Here is a 22,600-nt window from a genome sequence, read left to right as displayed (position 1 = left end):
AATGGCAGAAGGTGTTACTCAGGAAACAACAATGACCCCAGGGAAACCAACAGCCTGAGTGGTGAGTCCCCAAAGCCCAGCCCCACGCTACCTCCTCCAGGAGGTCCTCCTTGACCTGCCCTTCATCCTTCTCTGGCCCACGGTTCCCAGTCCTGTGCTGTGCACCAGAACACCCCACACCCAAAGCTGATTTAACCTGCCAACAGCTTTCTGGCGGTGATCTCTACCTCTCCGAGCCTCGGCTTCCTCGTTGGTAAAATGGGTGATACTAAGGGAACATATCTCAAAATGGGTGTGAAGATCAAATTAGAAAAAACAACAACCAATAACGGCAAATGCTTATTTAGCACTTTACTAACAGACCCTGGCTGGGTGACATGGATAAGGGCCCGAGGGGTCTGCCCTCTCACTGCCAGGCTCTGGAACACTTCCTGCCAGTGACCACAGACCCTCTTTCCTCCTGCCAGTGACCACAGACCCTCTTTCCCCACAGCTCCTGGCCCTAAGGAAGGGAGCCAAATGGAGCAGAAAGGGCACTGGGCTGGGAGCAGGAGCACAGGTCTGGTCCTGGCTGTGCCCTCTCTGGGCCTGTTTCCTGCAGGGCCCGACCCGCAAGGTGGGAGGGGATGGTGGAAAGACAGTCTTGTTCTGCCAGGTGATCCTTATCTTCTCCTTCCCAAGTGATAGGCTTGTCTGGACCAAACACCATGGGGCGGGGATGCCCCCGCCAGCAGCTCCCCTGGCAGTGGCAGCACGGCCTGGCCCTGGGCTCCCCTCCCTCACCAGGTTCCTGCCACTCCTGCCCCCACTTGCCCAGGCTCCCTGACACCCTCATCAAGCACCAGCCAGCTTCCACCCTGCCAGCCCCACCCTTGGCTGCTTTCCCAGCGCTTCCTAAAACTGGGTTTCTACCCACTGACAGCCCAGGTGCCAGGACCTGAAAATTCTCGTGCACAGGCAGTCCCAGAGGGGAGGGCCGAGGCTCTTGCTGCTTGTTCAGGTCGGTAGCACCCTTGGCAGCTGGCAAATCTGCACCCCACTACACGGGGAGGACATGTAGTAGTTAGGAGCACGGACTCCAGAACCAGACAGTCAGGGTTCAAATCCCAGCCAAGCACTCACTCTGCAACCTTGGGCAAGCCACTTAATGCCTCTCCAGGCTCAGCTTACTCATCTCTAAAATGGATTATTAATAAATGGTTAGGAGGATTAAATGACTTAATAACACTGAGCGCTTAGACTAGGACCTGAACAAAGGAACCACTCAACAAACACCAGCTCTTAAGATGACTAGAGTTCTGAGTCGCCCAAGGCAGAACGCACCACCTGGCAGTCACTGTGTCAAGTCTGGCTCACGGGCGTGAATTCTCTGGCCCCCACGGTGCTGTAAAAGGCAGTGATATGCCAACATTTAGAAGATTTTACACAAAAATAAGTGTTTTCAGCTTTGCAAAAATAAAACGACTTGGCAATGCTGGGCCTACATTCTCAAGCGGGAGCTGAGGAGTGGCTGGCTCCTCGGGATAGGCCACAAGTCCCCAGGACACCACAGCCACCCCACTCCACCCCAACCCCTTCTTGTCTCCTCCTCACTGTGGCCTGGGGTCAGCCGCCACTTTTCATCACACTGGTGCTGTCTCTCGTAACAAAGAGAAAAGAGAAATCTTGCTTATACCCTTGTCCCGGTGGGAAAATGATTTTTTTAAACGTTTATTTATTTACTTATTTATTTTTAGAGAGGAGAGAGAGTGAGAGAACAAAGGAAGGAGCAGGAAGCATCAACTCCCATATGTGCCTTAACCAGGCATGCCCAGAGTTTCGAACCAGCTACCTCAGCGTTCCAGGTCAATGCTTTATCCACTGTGCCACCACAGGTCCGGTGGGAAAATGATTTATGTGAGGCTTAAAAACAGGCAGGACTAACGTATGGTGATAGACCAGAACAGCAATTGCCTCTGGGGACGGGACTTAACTGGAAAGGGGCCTGAGGGAACTTTCTGGGGGAATGAAAATGTTCTGGAAACTTCCTATATCTTGATTCCACTGTGGTGACACAAGCATCTGTGTTCGTCAAAACTCGTCAAACTGTTTGCTTCTGGCCGGCGTGTTTTATTCTATTTAAGTCACACCCCAATACGAAAAAAAAAAGTGGAAAAGTGGGGGGAAATAAAAGGCCAGGAGGCTCTCATGTTTCAAAGAAAACAGTGGCTGACTCTTTTTGTGGGTGTGAAAAAAATACCCATGAGTTTAACATACTGACAATTGTGAAAGAAGACACAACCTCAGGGGCCCCTGGGAAACCATGTTTGAGTTCAGACCTACAGTCTAAGACCGTGAATGATTAATCTTCAAAGAACTGTACAGATCCATGACGTCCAACACAGTGGCCATTAGCCACATGTGCTATTAAAGTGAAATTTAGCTCTGGACAAGTAACTCGGTTAGAGCACTGTCCCGGTATGCCAAGTTTGCAGGGCCGACCCCCGGTCAGGGCACATACAAGAAGCAACCAATGGCCTGACCTGTGGTGGCGCAGTGGATAAAGCATCGACCTGGAAATGCTGAGGTCACCGGTTCGAAACCCTGGGCTTGCCTGGTCAAGGCACATGTGGGAGTTGATGCTTCCAGCTCCTCCCCCCTTCTCTCTCTGTCTCTCCTCTCTCTCTCTCTGTCTCTCCTCCCTCTCTCTCTGTCTCTCCCTCTCCTCTCTAAAATGAATAAATAAAATAAAAAAAATTAAAAAAAAAAAAGAAGCAACCAATGAATGCATAAATAAGTGGGACAACAAATCCATGTTTTTCTCTCCCTTCTTCTAAATAAGTAAAGAAGTAAATAAATAAAAGTTAAATCCCTCATTTGCAGCCGCTACTTTTCAAGTGCTCAATAGCCATACATGGTTAATGGACAGCATGGTTTCGGAACATTTCCATGATCACAGAAAGCTCCACTGGACAGCACTAGTGTGCACGTCAGCTCAAAGCTGGGCTGACTTCTGGGTCGGCCACCAGGGCAGGCACTGTCCTCACTGCTGTGCAGAGCCTGATGGGGCAGGTGCTCAGTAAACATGAGCTGACTGAACGAATGAAGGTGGAAAAAGCTGAGTGTAAATCCCAACTCTGGCCCCAACCAACCGTGGGGCCTCCAGCAAATCTCCTCCATGCTTAGTCTCTCCCTCCCTTTCAGGAATGGACACATAAGGCCCTGGCCGCTTGGCTCAGTGGTAGAGTGTCGGCTAGGCATGTGGATGTCCTGGGTTTGATTCCCGGTCAGGGCACACAGGAGAAGCGCCCATCTGCTTCTCTACCCCTCCCCTTCTCGCTTCTCTCTCTCTTTCTCTCTCTGTCTTCCCCTCCTGCAGCCATGGCTCAATTGGAGCAAGCTGACCCTGGGCACTGAGGATGGCTCCATGGCCTCTGCCTCAGGCACTAGGAAGGGCTCAGTTGCAAATGCCTCAGATGGGCATAGCATCGCCCCCTAGTGGCCTTGCAGGGTGGATCCCAGTCAGGACGCATGTGGGAGTCTCTCTCCACCTCCCCTCCTCTCACTGAATAAAAAAAAAAAAGAAAAGAAAAGAAATGGACACATAAACCGATATCCTCAGGAATGCTCAGAGTCCCTGGGGCCAAGGACAGGCCTACAGGAGGACTGATGTGCTGGCTATCCTACCTGAATTCAAGAACAAGAGGGAGGCATGGCAGCAGTAGGAGGGGCAGCTGGGGAGCATTTCTGTTTGTGAGAGTAGCTTTTGAAAATGGACACAGGGTTGGGCAGTGTAGACAAAGCAGGCTGGGCCCAGCTCTGTGGGTTCAGGAGGGAGGGCTGCCTAGCACAGGGGAAAATCTACGTTAGCTCCCAGGGCTGGCTGCTGGAATCTGAGCTGGATCACAGTGTCAGACACCCTCAACCACTGCTGTGGTCAGAGTGGCTAGGACAGGGAGCCACCTCGATCCCCAGAGAGATTCCCCCAATCCCGCAGGGCGTGGACCTCCATCAGAGCAGGCCAGACTGGGACCCACCAGGGGGACTGCCTGGAGTCCAGAGGGCTGGCCAGGTCCTGAGACAGGAGCTGGCCCAGGTTTATCTTTCTAGCATCCATCCTCCACACCCACCTTACGTGGCCTGTTAGAAGCCAGGATCTGCTCACCTGCCCGCTCATGCATTCAAAAAAATATTTATTAGGCACCTACTATGTGCCAGGAAATCTGTTTCATGCCCAAGAGCTCAGGAGCCTGAATTCTAATAGGGAAGAAAGACAATAAACAACGTTGCTAAGAGTTATAATTAGCCTGACTAGGTGGTGGTGCAGTGAATAGAGCGTTGGACTGGGACGCGGAGGACCTGGGTTCGAAACCTCGAGGTCGCCAGCTTGAGCGTGGGCTCATCTGGTTTGAGCAAAGCTCACCAGCTTGGACCCAAGGTCACTGGCTTGAGCAAGGGATCGCTCAGTCTGCTGTAACCCCTCCCCCACCCGTCAAGGCACATATGAGAAAGCAATCAATGAACAACTAAGGAGCCACAATGAAGAATTGCTGCTTATCATCTCTCTCCCCGTCCCTATCTATCTGTCTGTCCCCATCTGTCCCTCTGTCTCTGTCACACACAAAAAGTTATAATTATAATAGCATTTAACATTTATTGCTTACCGTGTACTGAGCACTGTATAAGTGCTTTTTAGTGCATTTCTCATTTAATCTTTACAATAATAATATATTATTTTTTATGCTATTTTATAGGTGAGGAAACTGAGGCACAGAGAGGTTATAGACAAGATCACTCAGCTATAAGTGGTAGAGCTTGGGAGTTGAACTTAGCCAATTTGACTCTGAAGTCCCTAACTCTAACCAGTAGCACCCTGACTGCCTCGCTGCAGTGGGATTTGTGTTATAAGAAAGAACAGCAGAGCGGGTGGTAGAGACCATCTGGGAGGAGTCCAGGAAGGCCTCTGTGAGCAGGCAACATGGAAGCTCTGCCCCACCAGTCAGCTGTGCCCACATGGGGGCTGCTGCTCCTGGGCACTGGGCTCCAGACAGAAATGGAAAAGGGGCAAATGAGCCTTTGTGGAAGCCAGCCAGGCAGGTCCAGGGCCAGCCCAGGCCCAAGGTGAGCCTGAGACCCGCTCAGCATCCTCGTGGGGCAGAGATCGGAGACAAGCCAGAAGAAGAGAGGAGGATGGCTCACTGTTTTCCTAATAGCCCAATGGGTCACATCCCTTCTAGATGTGACCCATTGGGTCATATCTAGCTGGACCTAAAGGTCCAGACAGGTCACCTCTAGACACCTGCCTGCCTTACTCCTGCATGGACCCATAAGCCTCGTGAGAACTCTCCTGGAGCAAGCCTCCACTTCTCTACCTCCGGGCCTTTGCTTATGCTGCTCCCCTCACCCGGAGAGCCATGCCCCCTGCTGTTCCCCAAAGGCTGTTCTTTTGCAGCTCACCCTAAACAGTGTTCCCTTGCCCCCAGCTGAAGTAGGTCCTTTTTCAGAGCGTTAGTTTCACAACTAAGCATTTATGGAGGCTCTCAACACCAGCTGGCTTCCCCTCTCACAGATCCTGCCAGGGCTCGGACACAATCAAAAGCCTCAGTCCCCAATCCCTGCCCCAGAGGCCACTCTGTGGGACTCCTAGGGGCTGCTGGGGTCTTCCCTGGGAGGAGTGGAATAGCACTTCCTCATTAAGGAAAAATCCCTTCTGTAGAATTGGGGGTAAGAAACGGAAAGACGTCTTGTGGGAAGGGACAGGAGGCCTGAGGGAGCTCAGGACTGCGTTGCAGAAACCCCTCAGATCAGGGATGAGGTCAAAGAGGCAGGGGTAAGGCCATCCAGAGCCTGGGACTTAGGCTTAGGAAATATGGCTGTGTGATCTTGGGCAAGTAACTTACCCTTGCTGATCCTCAAACTTCTCACTTGTAAACCAGGGCTGACACTTCCTATGCCTGAAAATAGAAGGGAAGGGCCCTTGGCACCTGGAAGGTGCTTGAGCCTGGGGCAGGCTGGAGTCATGGACTGATGTGGACATCCCCAGGGCTCCATTCACAACAGTTCCCAGCACCCCTTTCCTTCTGGGCCTCCCTTGCCAGGAGAGGTTTTAAAACTCCCCAGCACCTGGCTAGAAGCCAGAGCTTCTTCGAGTTACTTACCTCCCATGGAGGGCTTAGCAGGACCCAGCCAGAGCCCATCAGTCACTGTTTCTGGAGATTATCACAGCTCACAGAAACAGCAGGGCACCTGGCAGGAACCTGGCCCTCGCTGCTTTCTAGCCTAGCTCGGGCTGGCAGTGGGCCAGGAGAGCACCCTACTTCCTCTGAGAGAATCCGGACACTCTCCCTCCCTGCCCTCCCCCCTGGCCCAGGCCACGCTGTGGTTCTGGGGTCACATCCTAGGCACCGGCACTGCAGTCTCTCTCGTCCCCACTGGGCCATGAGACATGGAGCTCCACAGAAAGAACTCAGGCCTGAAGTTGGAGTGGTCATCTCCACCCTGTGGTTAAGAAAATAAACTACTAAATACACCACTAGGAAAATAACCCTCTAGAGCCAGACTTCTTGGGTTCTAATGCTGGCTATGTCATTTACCAGCCAAATGACCTTGAGCAAGTTATTTAACCTCTTTGCATTTGTTTCCTCACATGTAAAGCGGTGAAGTCATGCTGCCTACCTCACTGGGTTATTCAGAGAATGGAACTAGTTCTTTGTAAAGTGCTTTGTTTTTTTTCATTTATGTATTGATTTAGAGAGAGGAAGGGGGAAAGAGAAACATCAATTTGCTTCCACTTATGTATACATTCATTGGTTGATCCCTGTATGTGCCTTGACTGGGGATCGAACCTGCAACCTTGGCATCTCGGGATGATGCTCTAATCAACAAAGCTACCCAGGAAGGTAGGTTAAAGCGTTTACAACAGTGCCTGGTACACAGTGAGAGTTAGATTGGTTGAATAAATGGGTGGACAGATGTATGTATATATGAATGAATGGGGGATGCATCCAAGCTCTGCTCCTAGGCATCTGAGGCCCTTCCAGGTCTGCCCAACACCACCACCTGCCATCCCCCAGGCAGGTTATAATCATGCCCTTCCCAACAGCCCCCTCTGCCTGTCACAAGCTCGCCATGGCCATTATCCTTAAGAACTCCAACATGTGGTTCAAATGTCACCTTCTCTGCGAAGTCTCTTCAGTCAAGACCCTCAGGATTGTAAGCGACAGAAACCCAGCTCTCACTGGGTTTGTAACAAAGCAAACACCCCCACTTGTACTGCCTAAAAAGGAGGGAGGGTCAGGCCTCAGGTAGGAGGAGATCCAGAAGATGTTATGATGCTGTTAAGTTCTCTCCCTCCCTAATCCTAGCCCTTGCTTCCTGCGTGTGTGACCTCACTCTCATCTCCTGAGTTTAGATGTCCTTCACGCCTGGAGAACTGGGCTCAGCCTACCACCTGTCAGCAGAAAGCCTTGGAAAAAAGAGCCCTTCTCACGCTCTATTTTGAATTATAAAGTCCCGTGAAGAACTCCCACTGGCCAGGCCTGGTTCATGTACCCTGTGAAAAGGTGGGGCAAGAGCTGTGACTGGCACCCAACCATGTCAAATGGGGAAGGGGCAGTTTGAAAGACAGTACCTGTGTCCATGCCAACACCCTGACACCTGGCCCTGCAAGTATTTCTTCCTCTGCTCTCCCACAGCACTCTGCACACACCCCCAGCAGAGCCTACTGGGTACGTGGCTATTCTGCCCACTGGTCCAAAAAGTCTGAAAGATTCAAGGCTCTGGTCAGCTTGGCCCTCAGCACTCTGCCCCCTGATCATAAATCACTTTCAATCAATAAGGAAAATGAGGCTCAAGAAGAGGGGGTCACTCAAGGGGCCAACAGGATGAAACTTAGAGTAGGTTCTTCTGACCCCATCTGGCAGCCTCCTCCCTCTGCCCACAATCATCAAAATCACCCCATAAAAAACTCTTTGATGGCCCTGGCTAGTTGAGCCCTACTTGTGGATGTCCCGAGTTCAATTCCTGGTCAGGACACACAGGAGAAGTGCCCATCTGCTTCTCTACCCCTTTCCACTCCCCCTTCCCTTCCTGCAGCTATGGCTCTATTGAAGCAAGTTGGCCCCGGGCCCTGAGGATGGCTCCATGGCCTCTGCCTCAGGTGCTAAGAAGAGCTCGGTTGCTGAGCAACAGAGCAACACTCCAGTTTTCCCCCTAGTGGCCTTGCCAGGTGGATGCCAGTTGGGGTACATGTGGGAGTCTGTCTCTGCCTCCTCTCCTCTCACTGGATAAAAACAAAACAAAACAAAACAAAAACCTCTTTGACAAGAAGGCTGTAACCCATCCCTCAGGAAGCAGGAGATGGGCCCTCAGAGCTGTGCCCCATGGGAAGGGAGCCCTGTCTTTGTAGTCAGTCGGACATATGTTCAAAATCAGCTTCTTCCAAAGACACTCGTGATGATTTTGGGCAACTAGGGCCATTGTGAGGATGAAATGAGAGAATGTAGACAAAACGTGTGTGTGGCACACAGCAGGGCGTAATGGGAACCACTGTTTTCAGAGTTGGTCTCCCTGGCCCTCTCAGGGCAGCAGTGGGGTCTGGCCGGCTGCCAGGACCGGAGGGTCACAACCCTAGCGCCTCCCCTCATCCAACGTGCAGGAATGTTCACAACATCCGTCCCCTCCTCCGTTCGCCCATTTATAAGCCCAGCAGGCCTGTCCCACATGCCAGCAACAGGAGGCTTTGAGGCGAGCAGCATCGTCAGTGCCACAGTGTCATTGACAGGCAGGACAACGTCGCAGTGGGAGCGTTGGGACCTGGGCAGCCCGGGTTCAAATCTCAGCTCTGCCCCCTACTCCCTGTCTGACTTGGCAAGTGACACCATCACCCTGGGCCTCAGTGCACTATTCCCACAGTGGCTATGAGGATTCATTGAGTTAAAATATGTGAAGCATTCTGAACACTGGCACTGCTGTTTACTTGATTTGCTCATGCATGTGAAGGAAGTACCATCACTGTCTCCCATTTTACAGAGGGACAGTGGCTTGCTTGGGTTACCGTGCCAGAGAAAAATAGAGCCAACCGACACTGGACACCAGGTCTGTCTGACTCCGATCTCCCGTTGTTTTCACTCTGCCTCTCTGCCCCCATTATTCCCTCCGGGATGAGGGAATAATGAGACAGGACTCCGAAATCCTGTCTCAGCGTGAAGTGCTCATCTCCACCTGCCACATCGCCCAGACGTCATGGGACGGCAACTCCCCACGTCCAGCCCCAGCCAATCAGGGTAGACCCTCGGCCAAACCAGATGCTACAGAGCTGGGGTTGCCTCAGTGACCAGGAATGTTCACATAACAAAGCCCAGGCCAAGCTCAGCTTCCCATCTGGTCCCCATTACCCCTCCTCACCACACATGTCAAGCTGGCCTGGGGGCCCAGGAGGGCCCGGGGAAGAAACGCCTGGTGGGGAGCTGGGATAAGAGGCCCAGTTCCTGCTGACAGCGGGGGAGCAATGGCTGTTTTGGCTCAAGAGGACACAAGCCGCCCACCTACAGTCTTGGTCCAGAGTGGTCCCCAGGCACAGGGCAGAGCCAGAGGGGGTTGGAGAACAAGGGACAGGGGACATGACAAAAAAAAAAAAAAAAAAAGGAGTGGAAGGGTAACTAGAGGAACAGAGAGCGCCAGGCTTAGATTTCCTGGGAACAGGCCACTCCCATCTTTGGAAAGAATAAGAGTTTTGGAGCAGACAGACCTGAGCTTGAATCCCTGTAATCTACTGTGTGACCCTGGGCAAGGGCCATCATCTCTCTTAACATGTTCTCTTGCCTATAAAATGGGGACATGCGAACCTACTTCCTAGGGCTGTCTGTGGTGAGATTAAGCCTGTGGGTACAGGCTGTCATGCTGGATGCTAACGTGATGGCACTGGAATGTCCTGGCTCATGGAGAGACAACATGAGCAGCTAGCACAGGGGTCGGGAAACTTTTTGGCTGAGAGAGCCATGAACGCCACAAATTTTAAAATGTAATTTTATGAGAGCTATACAATGACCCGTGTACATTACACATTATCCAATAAAAATTAGATGTTGTCCCGGAAGACAGCTGTGATTGGCTCCAGCCACCCTCAACCATGAACATGAGCGGTAGGAAATGAATGGATTGTAATACATGAGAATGTTTTATATTTTTAATGTTATTATTTTTTTATTAAAGATTTGTCTGCGAGCCAGATGCAGCCATCAAAAGAGCCACATCTGGCTCGTGAGCCATAGGTTCCCGACCCCTGAACTAGAATGACCCTGGGGTTCAACCTGAGCAACCATGTGGCCTTCATGGAGGTGGTGGTGACAATGGCATTGATGCTGCTGCTGCCAAATAACAAAAGCAGTAGTGACAAAAACCATCACCTGAACGACTTCATTCCAGGCCCTGCGCTCATTGCTTTCTGATTTAACCATCACAGCAATCCCATGTGAATGATGAAGACAGAGGCACAGAGAGGTTAAGCAACCAGTCCAAGGTCACACACCTGGTGGCAAGCTACAACTCAAACCCAGGTCTACCCAACAACTCTTAGGTACCACAGAATCCTTCAGAACCAAGTGGGAGTTCTGGGCAGGGATGCCTGACTAGGCCAGGCAGAAGTCCCTTCCTAGGACACTCACACAGTGGCATTCCCACACCCCGTTTCTGGGCCCCCGAACTCCTGGCTCTGTAGCCATCCAGCCTGGGCTCCTCCTTCCCTCTCTGGGGCTTGGCTCCTATACAGCCCAGCCCAGGTGCCAATTTGCAATTGCACAATTAACAGTTAGGAACAACTTTTCTTCTCTTCCAATGGAGAGAACAGCACAAGACTTAGTGACAGGATCACAGCAGGACTTGTGCCAGAACTCATGAAGCCTGTCCCCAGTCCTCTGCCAGGCTGGGAGGCTCCTTTCCTGACCCAGCCCAGACCAGCCCAGCCAGGAAACCAAGAATCAGGCAGCCCCTCTGCCTCTGGTCTTCCTTTCTCATTCCCTCTCCTTCCCCCCAGGAAGACTGCCCCTTCCAGTGGTCATCTGTTCCTTTGACCCCAACACCACTGATTTCTTTTTTTTTTTTTGAGAGAAATATGAATTTGTCATTCCACTTATTTATGCATTAATTGATTGATTCCTCTATGTGCCCTGACCGAGGATTGAACCCACAACTTTGACATTTAGGGATGACGCTCTAATCCAGTGGGTTTCAACATTTTTACACTTGGGACCCGTGAAAATAGAATTATTTCGGGGATCGCTAAGGCAGAAATCACCGTGAGCATAAGTGAATTCAACTAAGGTCACTGGATCTATAACCTTCATACAGTATCAGGTGGTTACCTCTTTCACAGACTGGCATGAAATTTTGGCAGACCGTCAGTTGAAAAGCATTGCTCTACCTGTGCTACCTGGCCAGGGCCCAACACCACTGATCTCGATTCTTTGTCTATTCACTCAGCACTATCTTCACAGGATCGTATCTCTAACAAACTGTAAGCAACTCAGATTTGCTTTAAAATATTTTTTTTTGCAGCCTGACCAGGCGGTGGCACAGTGGATAGGGTGTCGGCCTGGGACACAGAGGACCCAGGTTCAAAACACCAAGGTCACCGGCTTGAACGCAGACTCATCAGGCATGAGTGTGGGCTCACCAGCTTAACTGCGGGGTCACTGGCTTGAGTATAGGATCACAGATATGACCCCTTGGTTGCTGGCTTGAGCCCAACGGTTCATGGCTTGAAGCCCAAGGTTGCTGGCTTGAGCCCAAGGTCACTGGCTTGAGCAAGGGGTCACTGGCTTGGCTGGAGCCCCCTGGTCAAGGCACATATGAGAAAGCAATCAATGAACAACTAAGGTGTCGCAATGAAGAACTGATGCTTCTCATCTCTCTCCCTTCCTGTCTGTCTCTCTCTCGCAGTAAAAGAAAAAAATATATTGTTTTTGCAAGCGACACTATGATGTACCACTCAACACCAAACCTAGTACAGGATATACAGAAGTTGCTTGACCAATAGACTACTCCTTGGCTTTGAGAACTCCTATTCACCATTCAGAACCCATATCAAATGTCATCTCCACCATGAACTCTTCCTCCATGTGCTAAGCTGCCCCATCTGCACATATCTCTAGTAGAATATGGCTCTAGTAGAATATTCCTCCCTACTCTGTAATTAATAACTACTAGCCAGGCACTCTGTTAAGATTATTACAGTCAATTCTAAGTCTATCAATAATTCTGCAAAAGAGAGTCAATGTCCCCATTTAACAGATGGGGATGATAAGACTCAGAGAGGGTGAGAGACTTAACTAAAGTCACAGCTAATAAGTGGCAGGCCTGGGATTTGAACCCAGGTTTGTTCATACCCCAAGAAAATGATTCTTCAGCTGGGTCAGGATGTCTCTTCCACTGACGGCATCTGAATCCTGAGCCTAGCACAGTCCCAAGCATTGTGATTCCCTTACAGATCAGCCCCAGAAGTGAGATGTCACTCATCTACAACCACATGTGGCATTCCAGGCCAAAGATAACCAAGTAGGTGGGCCAACCTGTCTACCAGTCTTTAGGACAATCTCAAAAGCCCTAGGCACTTGTATTTCAAACCTCTGTGAATCTGCTCCTTTCGGTCAACGTGGGCAACCTCAGAGAGGCCTGGGCTCAGGAAGGAGCATGGACTCTGGAGTCAGCTGACTTGGGTACTGGCTTGGGACTTTGGGAACATGACTTAACTTCTCCGAAGCCTTAGTTGGCTTAGCTGTGAAATGGGAAGAAGTTCCCTCATAGAGGACTGATTAAGATCTTGAATGTCAAGTGCTTTCCACAGTGCCCAACACTCGTCCAATCATTCAGCCTACAGATATTTGCTGTGCACCTACTATGTGCCCAACACTGTTTTTGGTGTTCACAGCAGCAAAGCAAGGAGAACACCATTTCTGTCCTTAAGAGGTTTTTAACTCTGAGCAGGAGCCCCTAAAATTGTTCGTTGATCCTCTCAGCAGTCTTATGATACAGTGTGCTTTTCTGCTTCTACTCTGTAACATAAATAACAGACATACGGCTTGGAAACTCTCCTGTGATCACCAGGAGCCATGGACAAGGAAGTCCCACAGCATTGTTTAAATAGTGAATGAGAAACAACCTAACTGGCTGTCTCTAGTAGTCTGGATAAACCATGGTAGTTCCATGTGGTGGAATACTACACAGCACTGAAAATGAACTAGATACAATTCAGACACAACATGAAGAGAGAAAAGCAAGCTACAAAGCCTCCTTACCCAATCACTTAGAGTTTAAAAACTCCTGAGCAATACAATGTATCATTTGGGAAGTCAGAAGAATCAGAATAAAAGTAGCACTCTGGGCCCTTGGCTCAGTGGTAAAGCCTCAGGTAGGTGTGTGGATGTCCTGTGTTCAATTCCTGGTCAGGACATACAGGAGAAGCGCCCATCCGCTTCTCCACCCCTCTGCCTCTCATTTCTCTCTCTCTCTTTCTCTCTCTCTTCTCCTCTTGTAGCCATGGCTCGATTGAAGAGAGTTGGCCCCGGGCACTGAGGATGGCTTCCTAGGCTCTACCTCAGGTGTTATGAAGAGCTCAGTTGCTGAGCAATGGAGCAACGCCCCAGATGGACAGAGCAAGATCTAGTGGTCTTGCCTGGTGGATCTGGTCAGGGTGCATGCAGGAGTCTGTCTCTGCCTCCTCTCCTCTCACTGAATAAAAAAAATAAAAGAATAAAAGTAGCAAGGCAGTTATTCAAGAAAGTAGTTTTTTCTAGAAAAGGAGGAGGTAGGGAATGGGATCAGGAAGGGACATGTGTGGGAAATTCAACTGAATCTGGAAATGTTTTACTTTTTAAGCTGGACAGCTGGTTCACCCGTGTTTGTTTTTACTGAACTCTATGTTTTTTGTATGTCTGAAATATTCTGCCACACACCAAAAAAGGTGTGGGCTTTGAAGGCAGACAGACGGGTTTAAAACCAGACCCAGGCTTTGCTGCTGTGTGAGTTCAGTTTACTACTTTGTGAAGTGGGAATCACAGTACCCACCACTAGTTCCCAGGACTCTTCTGAGACTCCGACAAGGTTATGTTTGAAAGGGCCTGGAGCCCAGGGAAGAGGGTCTGGCTCCTGTGGGGGCGGACACGGTCAGGGGGCTGGTGCACAGCACCACTATTGTTCTTGCCGCTGTTGGGGGAATCTCCCAAATGGAACAGATGGAGGAGAGGGGACAGTCCACAGGCCTCAGATTAAGAGGGACAGGTTTATTCGGTCCAAGGCCAGGCTGGCCTTCAGTGAAACTAGTGATGCATCTGAGGTTCTGGGGATTGGGCAATCATGGTCCCTTGACTTGGATACATAACATCATGGGTGTGGGCTGGCTGGATTCCCTCCACCGCCCCCAGTCCTTCTCAGACTCCCTGCTGTGAGCTCGGTGTGGAAAGCTGGGTTCCCTCTCTGTCCAATTCACCGTGCTTCTCCTGAGACCCTGCTCCTCATTGTGAAGGTGGAGTCTTAGCCACCTTGTACCCCCAAAAATCTGCTGGAATGACTTTAGCAGGTCCCAGGCTTCAGCAGGTGTGGCTGGGAGTGTGGATCCCAGGTATCTGTCTTCTGGTTCAAATTCAGGCTGAGGGTGTGACCTCAACATTGTCCTCTACGAAGGGGGGAATCATAGAGGCCACCACTACCTCTGGTGGTGAAGAAAGCCTGCAGACAACAGGGTCTGCAGGTCAACAGGGCAGGGGCATCAGATGGCACAGTCCAGGTGCCCAGGCACTGACTGTGTTATAGTTAAATCACTCCTCCCAGCTTTGGTACATCCCAAGTGGCAGTTCTGTTAGACTCAAGGATAACCCAGTGTGAGGGGCAATGTGTGGGGACAGAGCAGGGCACAGCGTGGGGCAGAAAGTGGCAGGAAGTGGGAGCAGGGGGCCCCTGCACGGGCTCTCAGCCACCCAAACCCAATGAAACCATCCTGCTGGCACAAGCATAGGAATTTCTCAGCGTTCCCGATGGCTCAAGGGCACTTTTAGGGCACAGCTCACAGAGGCCGGCAGCAGGGAGTGGGACTGGCTGTGACATTTGATTTCAGATCATGACGCATCTGGGGAACATATTTACTGCATCCTTGTCCTTTTCTAACCCTGACCCACCCCCATTAACAAAGGTCAGCCTGGACACTAGAGGTGTCCTTGGAGACCAGGGCTCCAATTCTACCTCAGCCACCTACTGTGAGTCTTTTGGGCAGACATTTCTCCTCTCTGGGCTTCAGTTTCTCCATTTGTATAATGGGTGGGATATTATCTAAGGTCTTATTGATCTATGAGATCTACTACACAAGCCAGCAAAACTAGAGCCAGCCAAATTCCCTTCCCCACACGAGAAAGAGGCCAAATCCCTACGCTGGGTCAAACTGGGCCTCCTCAGCCTGGCCGGTCTGACACACAGTGACGTGCTAAAAAGTAAACCAGGGAGGTAACATAGAGCAAGACCTCCAGCTACCAGCAGGAGAGAAAGTGGATTAGGGCCCAAACAGAGTTTGCATGGACAGTGTGGCGTCAGCAGACACAGATGCAAAGGGAAACTGTCTAAGTTCACAAACCCATCCTCTTAGCAAATCAAATTCTGTGGGCTTTTGACAGAGCTGGCTCTGTATCGTCCCCAGGGTCCAGTTTCCTCATCAGCTAAGTAAAACTGATACAAGAGATCAAAAAAGTGTCTTTGTTGTAAAGAAGTGGTGAGATGTTGTACATACCTGACCTGGCATATACTAGGTGCTCAATAAAGGCTGGCTCCATGCCACCTCCCTGTCTGCCCATCAGGGAACCTCCAGCACCCAGCTGGCACCGGGAGGCCCAGTTGCTGGTTCCCCAGCTTGCCTCAGCCCCCCACCAGGCTGACAAGCAGTCCGGATGTTTACACTGGCCAGTCAGGGCCCCTCCTGCCTGGTGCAGGCTGAATAAACACGCGCAGTAACTGCTCCTGCCTCCGGTTTGGCTTCCCACAGACCACTCGCCTCCCAGCCAGTCTTCCACGGACACCCTCCACCCCACCCCAGATTCCATTTACAGATTCTCCTCACTATGATATTGGTGTTTACTGTGTCCAGCTGATACCTGGCAAGACACTCCAACCCAGTCCATGATGATCCCCAGAACAGCGGCAAAGTGAGAGAGCGCCAGGCTCTGGCAGTCAACACCTGTGTGGGCTTGTACAGCATCCAGCAGGCTCAGTTTCCCCATCAATAAAATGGGGATGGTAACAGCAAGGTTCTGAGAATTAAATGTGGTAATGTGATGAAGGCACTAAATGCCTGGCTCAGGAAAGGCACTGTGGAAATAGGCTCATAAAATTTTTTATTACTATCTTATGGGTAGTTGAGGAGTTTGACCAACAAATCAGTGAGTCCTGAGCACACCCTAAAAATAAATAATAAAAAATTCTCGGCCAGACTATGCCAAGCACTTTCCACATATTATTTCATCACTTCCACAAAGCAACCTCAGGAGATGTGATGTGTCATTATCCCTACTTTCACAGGTGGGGAACTGAGGTTCAGAGAGGTTGAGTCACTTACACGGGGTCACACAGCCCCTGTTAGGTGGAGGAAGCATGTACCTGACCCAGAGCCTGTGTTCAAACCTTCACACTTGCCCATGTCCCTGTAGGGGCCTCATCTGTCTCTTCCCTCCCAACCTACTTTCATTCTGGGAAGGCCTGCCGAGGTCCTGCCAGGAGTCCCCAACCTTTTTACACAGAGGGCCAGTTCACTGTCCCTTAGACCGTTGGAGGGCCACCACATACAGTGCTCCTCTCACTGACCACCAATGAAAGAGGTGCCCCTTCTGGAAGTGCGGCGGGGGGCCGGATAAATGGCCTCAGAGGGCCTCATGCAGCCCGCGGGCCGTAGTTTGGGGATGCCTGCTAGGCCATGAGGGTACTGGGAGCTGCCAGCAGCCTGAGGCTCCCTGTGTGACCCCTCCAGCCCATTGCCCAAGTGGTGATTTGACTGTCTGTGATGTTCCTTGCTTGCCCTGAGTCTGAGCCCATAGGATCCTGCTGTTCCCAGTTCAGAAAAGAGGTATGGAACTAGTGTTGACAGATCACTCACCCCGTGCCAGGCATCATGGGATTTTCTTGTGTAGTCTTCATGACCACCCTGTGCTGGAGGAACTATTGTCCCCATTTTATAGAGGGAGAAACCGAGGTTCCAAGAGGTGAAGGCACTTGCCTCCCAAGGGTCCCAAAGCCAGTGAGTGACAGAGCCGGGGACGCAAACCCAGGTCACTGACTTGAAACCACATCCTGGCATTCACTAGGCTTCTCCTATCTCCCTGGGAAAGATAAGACATGACACAAACAACCTAACACAAACCAGAAATCAATAAGGGCCTTCAGGAAGGCCAGATAACAGGCTGGGACATTTACAGAGTGGGGCTTGGCCTTCTTAGGTAAGGCTATGAGTGAATAATGCAGGAGGAAACTCCCCATGGGGAGGAGCACATCCTGGGGGTGCCTAGCAGCCATGATAAGAAAGGTGGGGTTTGTTGGGGACCCAGGCCCAGGCAAGCAGGGCTGACCATAGGAAATACCCCTCCCTGTACAGCTGTGGCCAGTCAGTGCCTTCACAGGGAATCAACACTTAGTGAATTGTTTTTTATTTTAGAGAAGGAAAAACCAAGGCTCAGAGAGGGAAGGATGCTTCCTTAGGACCATACTGCTTGGAAGGGGCAGATCTGTCCGATTCCCAATTTCCAATGAAACAGAGTTGTGTCCCTGGCCACTTCTCACTGGTCTAGTCCTGCTTCCCCAATTCCTCTCTCTGAGGCTCCCAGGATGGCTTTGCCAGGCTCCCTGACCACTGCCCTCACATGGCTCACGCAGGCAGTTAGGACAACTGAGGTTGGCATTATATTCCCATTTCACAGATGAGAAAACTGATGCTCAGAAAGAAGTCACAGCCTGACCAGGCGGTGGCGCAGTGGATAGAGGATCAGACTGAGATGTGGAGGACCCAGGTTTGAGACCCCGAGGTTGCCAGCTTGAGTGCAAGCTCATCTGGTTTGAGCAAGGCTCACCGGCTTGAGCCCAAGGTCGCTGGCTCGAGCAAGGGGTCACTCGGTCTGCTGTAGCCTCCCAGTCAAGGCACATATGAGAAATCAATCAATGAACAACTAAGGAACCGCAATGAAGAATTGATGTTTCTCATCTCTCTCCCTTCCTGTCTGTCTGTCCCTACCTGTCCCTCTCTCTGTCTCTCCCACAAGAAAAAAAAAAGAAAAAAAAGAAAGAAGTCACAGCATAGCTTCCCAATGAGATGAACTGTGGACAGGAGGTGTGTGGATGAAACCAGGAGACTTAACACTTCACCTGTGTCCAGAATGCTCTTCTCCTCTCTACAGATTGGGGACAGGTCAGCGCTGCCCACCTGTGACCTCCTAGCAGATGCTTCCCTTCCTATGACTGTGGGCATCCTGTGGGGAATTTGGTACCCTTCGTCCAGCAGAAGCCAAGGGCGTCTGGGTGCATAGTTGCCGTGGAAACACCTCAGAGGATGCTCTGAGGGTAGGAGACCAGTCAGTCTTCCTCACCTGGCTGGTGCAAAAGCACTCACCTCTGACCAGGTCAGATCCTCCTACCACAGGCACAGGTGGCATCAGGACCCTTGCCTGCATGGCATTTGTCACTGCTGCAATTTCATGCTTGCCTGAGATGATCTGACAAAGAGTTTTCTTCGCCTTCACACTCTCCTCACATTGGTTAATACGTATTTTTCAACCATTTACTATGCGCCAGGCACTGTCCAAAGTACTGCATGGACGGAAGATAACAAGCCACATATGGTCTCTACTCTCACGGAACACATTCTAATGGCAGGAAACAGACAGGGCGGGCACAGCATATGCAAAGGGGTCGACATAGAGAGAAGAGTCAGCTGCACGGGGAACTACAGTTGTTTGGCTGAAGCAGAGTGGACAGGGTGGGGAAGGCCAGAGGTGAGGTGGGACAAACAAACAAGGACTGGATTGTGAAATGCCCTAGCACTCCTACAGAGGAGTCTGACTGCTCCCAGGGTAACGGGGAGCTACAGGAGGGTTTTAAGCAGGGCAGTGACAGGGCTAAACATAAATTCAGAATGACGGCTGAGGCTGCAGTGCAGGGGAAAGGCTGGGGGGAGAGAAAAAGAAAGAGGCTTCGCCTTAATCCAGCAGAGAGGGTGTTCCGACAACTGAGGCCAGTGAGGGTAAGGAGTGGAAAGAAGTAGAAGTGAAGGCAGAATTTTCTTTTCTTTTCTTTTTTTTTTTTTAGCAAGAGAGACAGAGACAGAGAGAGACAGGAAGGGAGAGAGATGAGAAGCATCAATTCTTCGTTGCAGCACTTTAGTTGTTCAGTGATTTCTCATATGTGCCTTGACTGGAGGGTTCCAACTCAGTGACTGACCCCTTGCTCAAGTCAGTGACCTTGGGCTCAAGCCAGCAACTTTGGGCTTCAAGCCAGTGACCATGGGGTCATATCTACGATCCTAAGCTCAAACCAGCATCCTCACGCTCAAGCTGGTGAGCCCATACTCAAGCTGGCAACCTCAGGGTCTTGAACCTGGGTCCTCTGCATCCCAGGCCAACACTCTATCCACTGTGCCACCATCTGGTCAAGCCAGAGGCAGAATATTAATAGAACTTAGTCAAGGAGGTGTCTGGGTACTGCAGAGGGAGGTAAGAACAGTAGGCAAAGTGCAGGTCTGGGAGGGAGAAGGGCAGGTGCAGAGACGGCCTCTACCAGAGAAGGGCAGCATCCGTGAGAGAGGGGGCAGGCAGAGGGAAAGGCAGTGGCCTTGGGGACCACGCCATGCAGCTGAGAGAGGAAGGCATCACATACAGGCCACAGGACAAACCCACACTGAAGGACACCCTACAAAAGGCCTGCCCTGAGAAACTCCCAGACCAGCGGCGGCTAGGGAGACATGGTGAGCAAATGCAGTGTCCTAGATGGGACTGCGGGACAGAAGGACATCATCAGTGCAAACACTGGGGAAATGGGAGGAGAGTGTGGAGTTTAACTGTCAGGTACCAATGTTGGCTTCTTAGTTTTGACACATGTACCACAGTCGCGTAAGATGTCACTGTTGGAGGAACTGGAACAGGGGTATACAAAAACTTTCTATCATCTTTGCCACTTTTCTGTAAACCTAAAATTATTCCAAAATTAAATGCTTATTAAGAAAAAATGGTTGTAGTATTCCTGGCCCCAGGATGGACTCTCCTGAGAAAAAGAACTGGGGAGGGGGTGGTCCGGAGGGGAGGGGCCGGGCCCAGAGGGAGCTGTGCTTGGTCTGCAAGCCGGTGGAACTGTGTGTGTCTGCTGAAACCTTGGACGGGCTTGGGAGGGAGAGCAGCCCCTGGGGCGATGAGGTTGGGATCCTTTCCAAAACCAAGGCTCCTCACAATTTCCCAAAGGGTCCCAGAGAGTGATCCAGTACACAGGGGCATCTGGGGACACGGCTAAAAGCCTTCACTGAAGCATCAATTATTTTCACCTCAAAAAGTCATGCCAGTTCTGCCTTCTGCACCAAAACAGTACTTTTCATTTTTCAATTCCCACTGCATTCCCCAGGGCAATCTCATGCACTAGTATGAAACGCCCAGATATAAAAATTAAGCATGAAACCTCAAGAGTGGACAAGCTGACCTTGAGAATGGGGAGGAGAAAGGACTGAACCTTCCTGAATCAGAGCTGAAGAGAAGGAGGAGAAGAGAGGGGACCCAAAATACAGCTGGTCCCTATATCCGCCGGGCCCTGTGCCAGGTGCTCCCTTCATTCAGTCGTTCTTTTTTCACTTACTCATTCTTTTTACAGATATTTACGTGCCTACTATGTGCCAGCACTGTTCTAGGTGGAAATATTAGGGAACAAGTCAGGCAGAAATCTTCGTACGTCAGAGGAAGAAGACAGAGTAAGTAAAACAATCAAGTAAAAGGGGAGTATGTGCTAAGGAGCAACATCGGCAGGGAGGGGGGACCGACAGTGGGAGGGGCAATTTGGAGCAATTTTCCAGAGGGCAGCCAAGAAGCCTCTCTGAGGAGGTGACACCCGAGTCAAGACTCAAAGGAGACGGAGGCTGCTGTGCGGACAGTTCCTCATTCATTTTTCACAGCTGGGGGGGGGGGGTTATTCGCCCTGTCTCACAGATGAGGAAGTGAGTCTCAGAGAGGTGAAATGATTTACTTAAGGCCACCTGGAAAATACCGGGGAAATTGGAGGAGAGTGTACGACTGGACCCAGGCCATCGGTTCACTCTAGGGCAGGTGTTTAGGAGCACCCACACACACACACTCCTGTCCGCAGGCCCTGGAAGACATCACTAATTGATCAAATGCAGCACACCTCTCTTCCTGGCTGAAGCCAGGTCATCAGAATAGCCAATCGACAGGGTTGGCACAAGTGTCCCGGGGGTGGTTGAAAAGACCACAGGGCACTTAGCAGAGGAGGGCTGGGATGGGCACATCTTCCAGGTTATGAGGAACACTTTGCTACCCCCCACACCTTCTTAAGTTGACTGGGTTTAAGAGCTATCAAGGGGTAAAATGGACCCTCATGCCCCACTGAGAGCACTGGTGGGCAGAGGAAGAGAGCGGGCTGGTCCAGGGGACAGACCTTCCACCTGATTAGACCAGCACAGCTCTGTCCAGGGTGACCCTAATGGCTGTCAGAGCTGCGGTCAGTGACTTAACTGGGTCTGACAGGATGGCCCCATTCAGCAGTTGCCCTGGGGTCCCTCCCTCCACGGCCAGAGTGCACTTCCTAGCTGCAAAACAAGTTTGGAGGGACCAGGAGGGGTTACCCCACCCCCACTCCTTTCTCCCTTCCTTCCACAGAAAGAGAAACATTCAGGGTTGAAGAAATGACTCATTTTCCCCAGAGAGGGCGGAGCTGGGCTGAGTCAGGAAGGAGGAGCCTGCGGCTCCGCCTGCCTCCGCTGGCTGAGATGGCTCTGGGTCCCCGGAAGGCAGGGGACACAGGGAAGCTGAGGAGGCAGAGACAAGTGGCTAGCGGAGTGCGCCTGTCTCTCGTCACCCAGCCTCGCGCGTGTCACTGGGTGTCACCCAGTGCTGCTCAAAGGGAACCTGATGGAGAAGAGAAATTCCTCTGGACTTCCCTGATGACCTTTGTTGCTGACTCACTGCCACCTGGGGACAGCAAGAACACTCACAGATCACCACAGGAGGAACAGAAGTGTCTTTAACGGAGGGATCTGAGATCACTGGCAGAAATGCTCACTTGCATTTTGTTCAGGGTCTTGTTCTTTAAAGAAATGCACTGCACAACGGATAGGGCACAGAACTGGTTGTAATGTGCAGTCTTCTATATTACATTTGATTTCTTCACTAGCTGGCATTAAAGCGTAGCGATGTGTCACTAGTAACAGTATGACAATAAACTGACTCCCGGACAACCCACCCGGCATAGGAGAGCCTCTTGTCCTAGCCCTGTGAAGGTGCATCCTCTCTCCACTCATCTGCTGGGCACCTGCTGAGGGCAGGTATGCCAGGAGAACCAGGGTCTGCCCCCAAGGACCTCCCCTCCAGGACAGGGAAGTGATAGACACAAG

The 22,600-nt window shown here is 51.1% G+C and overlaps 1 protein-coding gene across 3 annotated transcripts in view; it reads right to left on the bottom strand.

Annotated features, from left to right (window-relative positions):
- The window catches only part of ECE1 (endothelin converting enzyme 1), a 113,834-nt gene that overhangs the window by 75,753 nt on the left and 15,481 nt on the right, over positions 1 to 22,600 (bottom strand). The window contains exon 2 of one of the 3 annotated variants that reach the window (XM_066270197.1): positions 5,880 to 5,933. The exons of the other annotated variants lie outside the window; for them this stretch is intronic. The gene's annotated coding sequence lies outside the window, so the exon portion shown is untranslated. The remainder of the gene's footprint in view (positions 1 to 5,879; positions 5,934 to 22,600) is intronic. 3 annotated transcript variants of the gene reach the window in all.

The sequence above is a fragment of the Saccopteryx bilineata genome, chromosome 3 (genome assembly GCF_036850765.1).
Source record: "Saccopteryx bilineata isolate mSacBil1 chromosome 3, mSacBil1_pri_phased_curated, whole genome shotgun sequence".
Lineage (NCBI taxonomy): Eukaryota > Metazoa > Chordata > Mammalia > Chiroptera > Emballonuridae > Saccopteryx > Saccopteryx bilineata.
The sequence above is the reverse complement of the archived record's forward strand: the minus strand, read 5'-3'. Positions and strand labels throughout refer to the sequence as shown.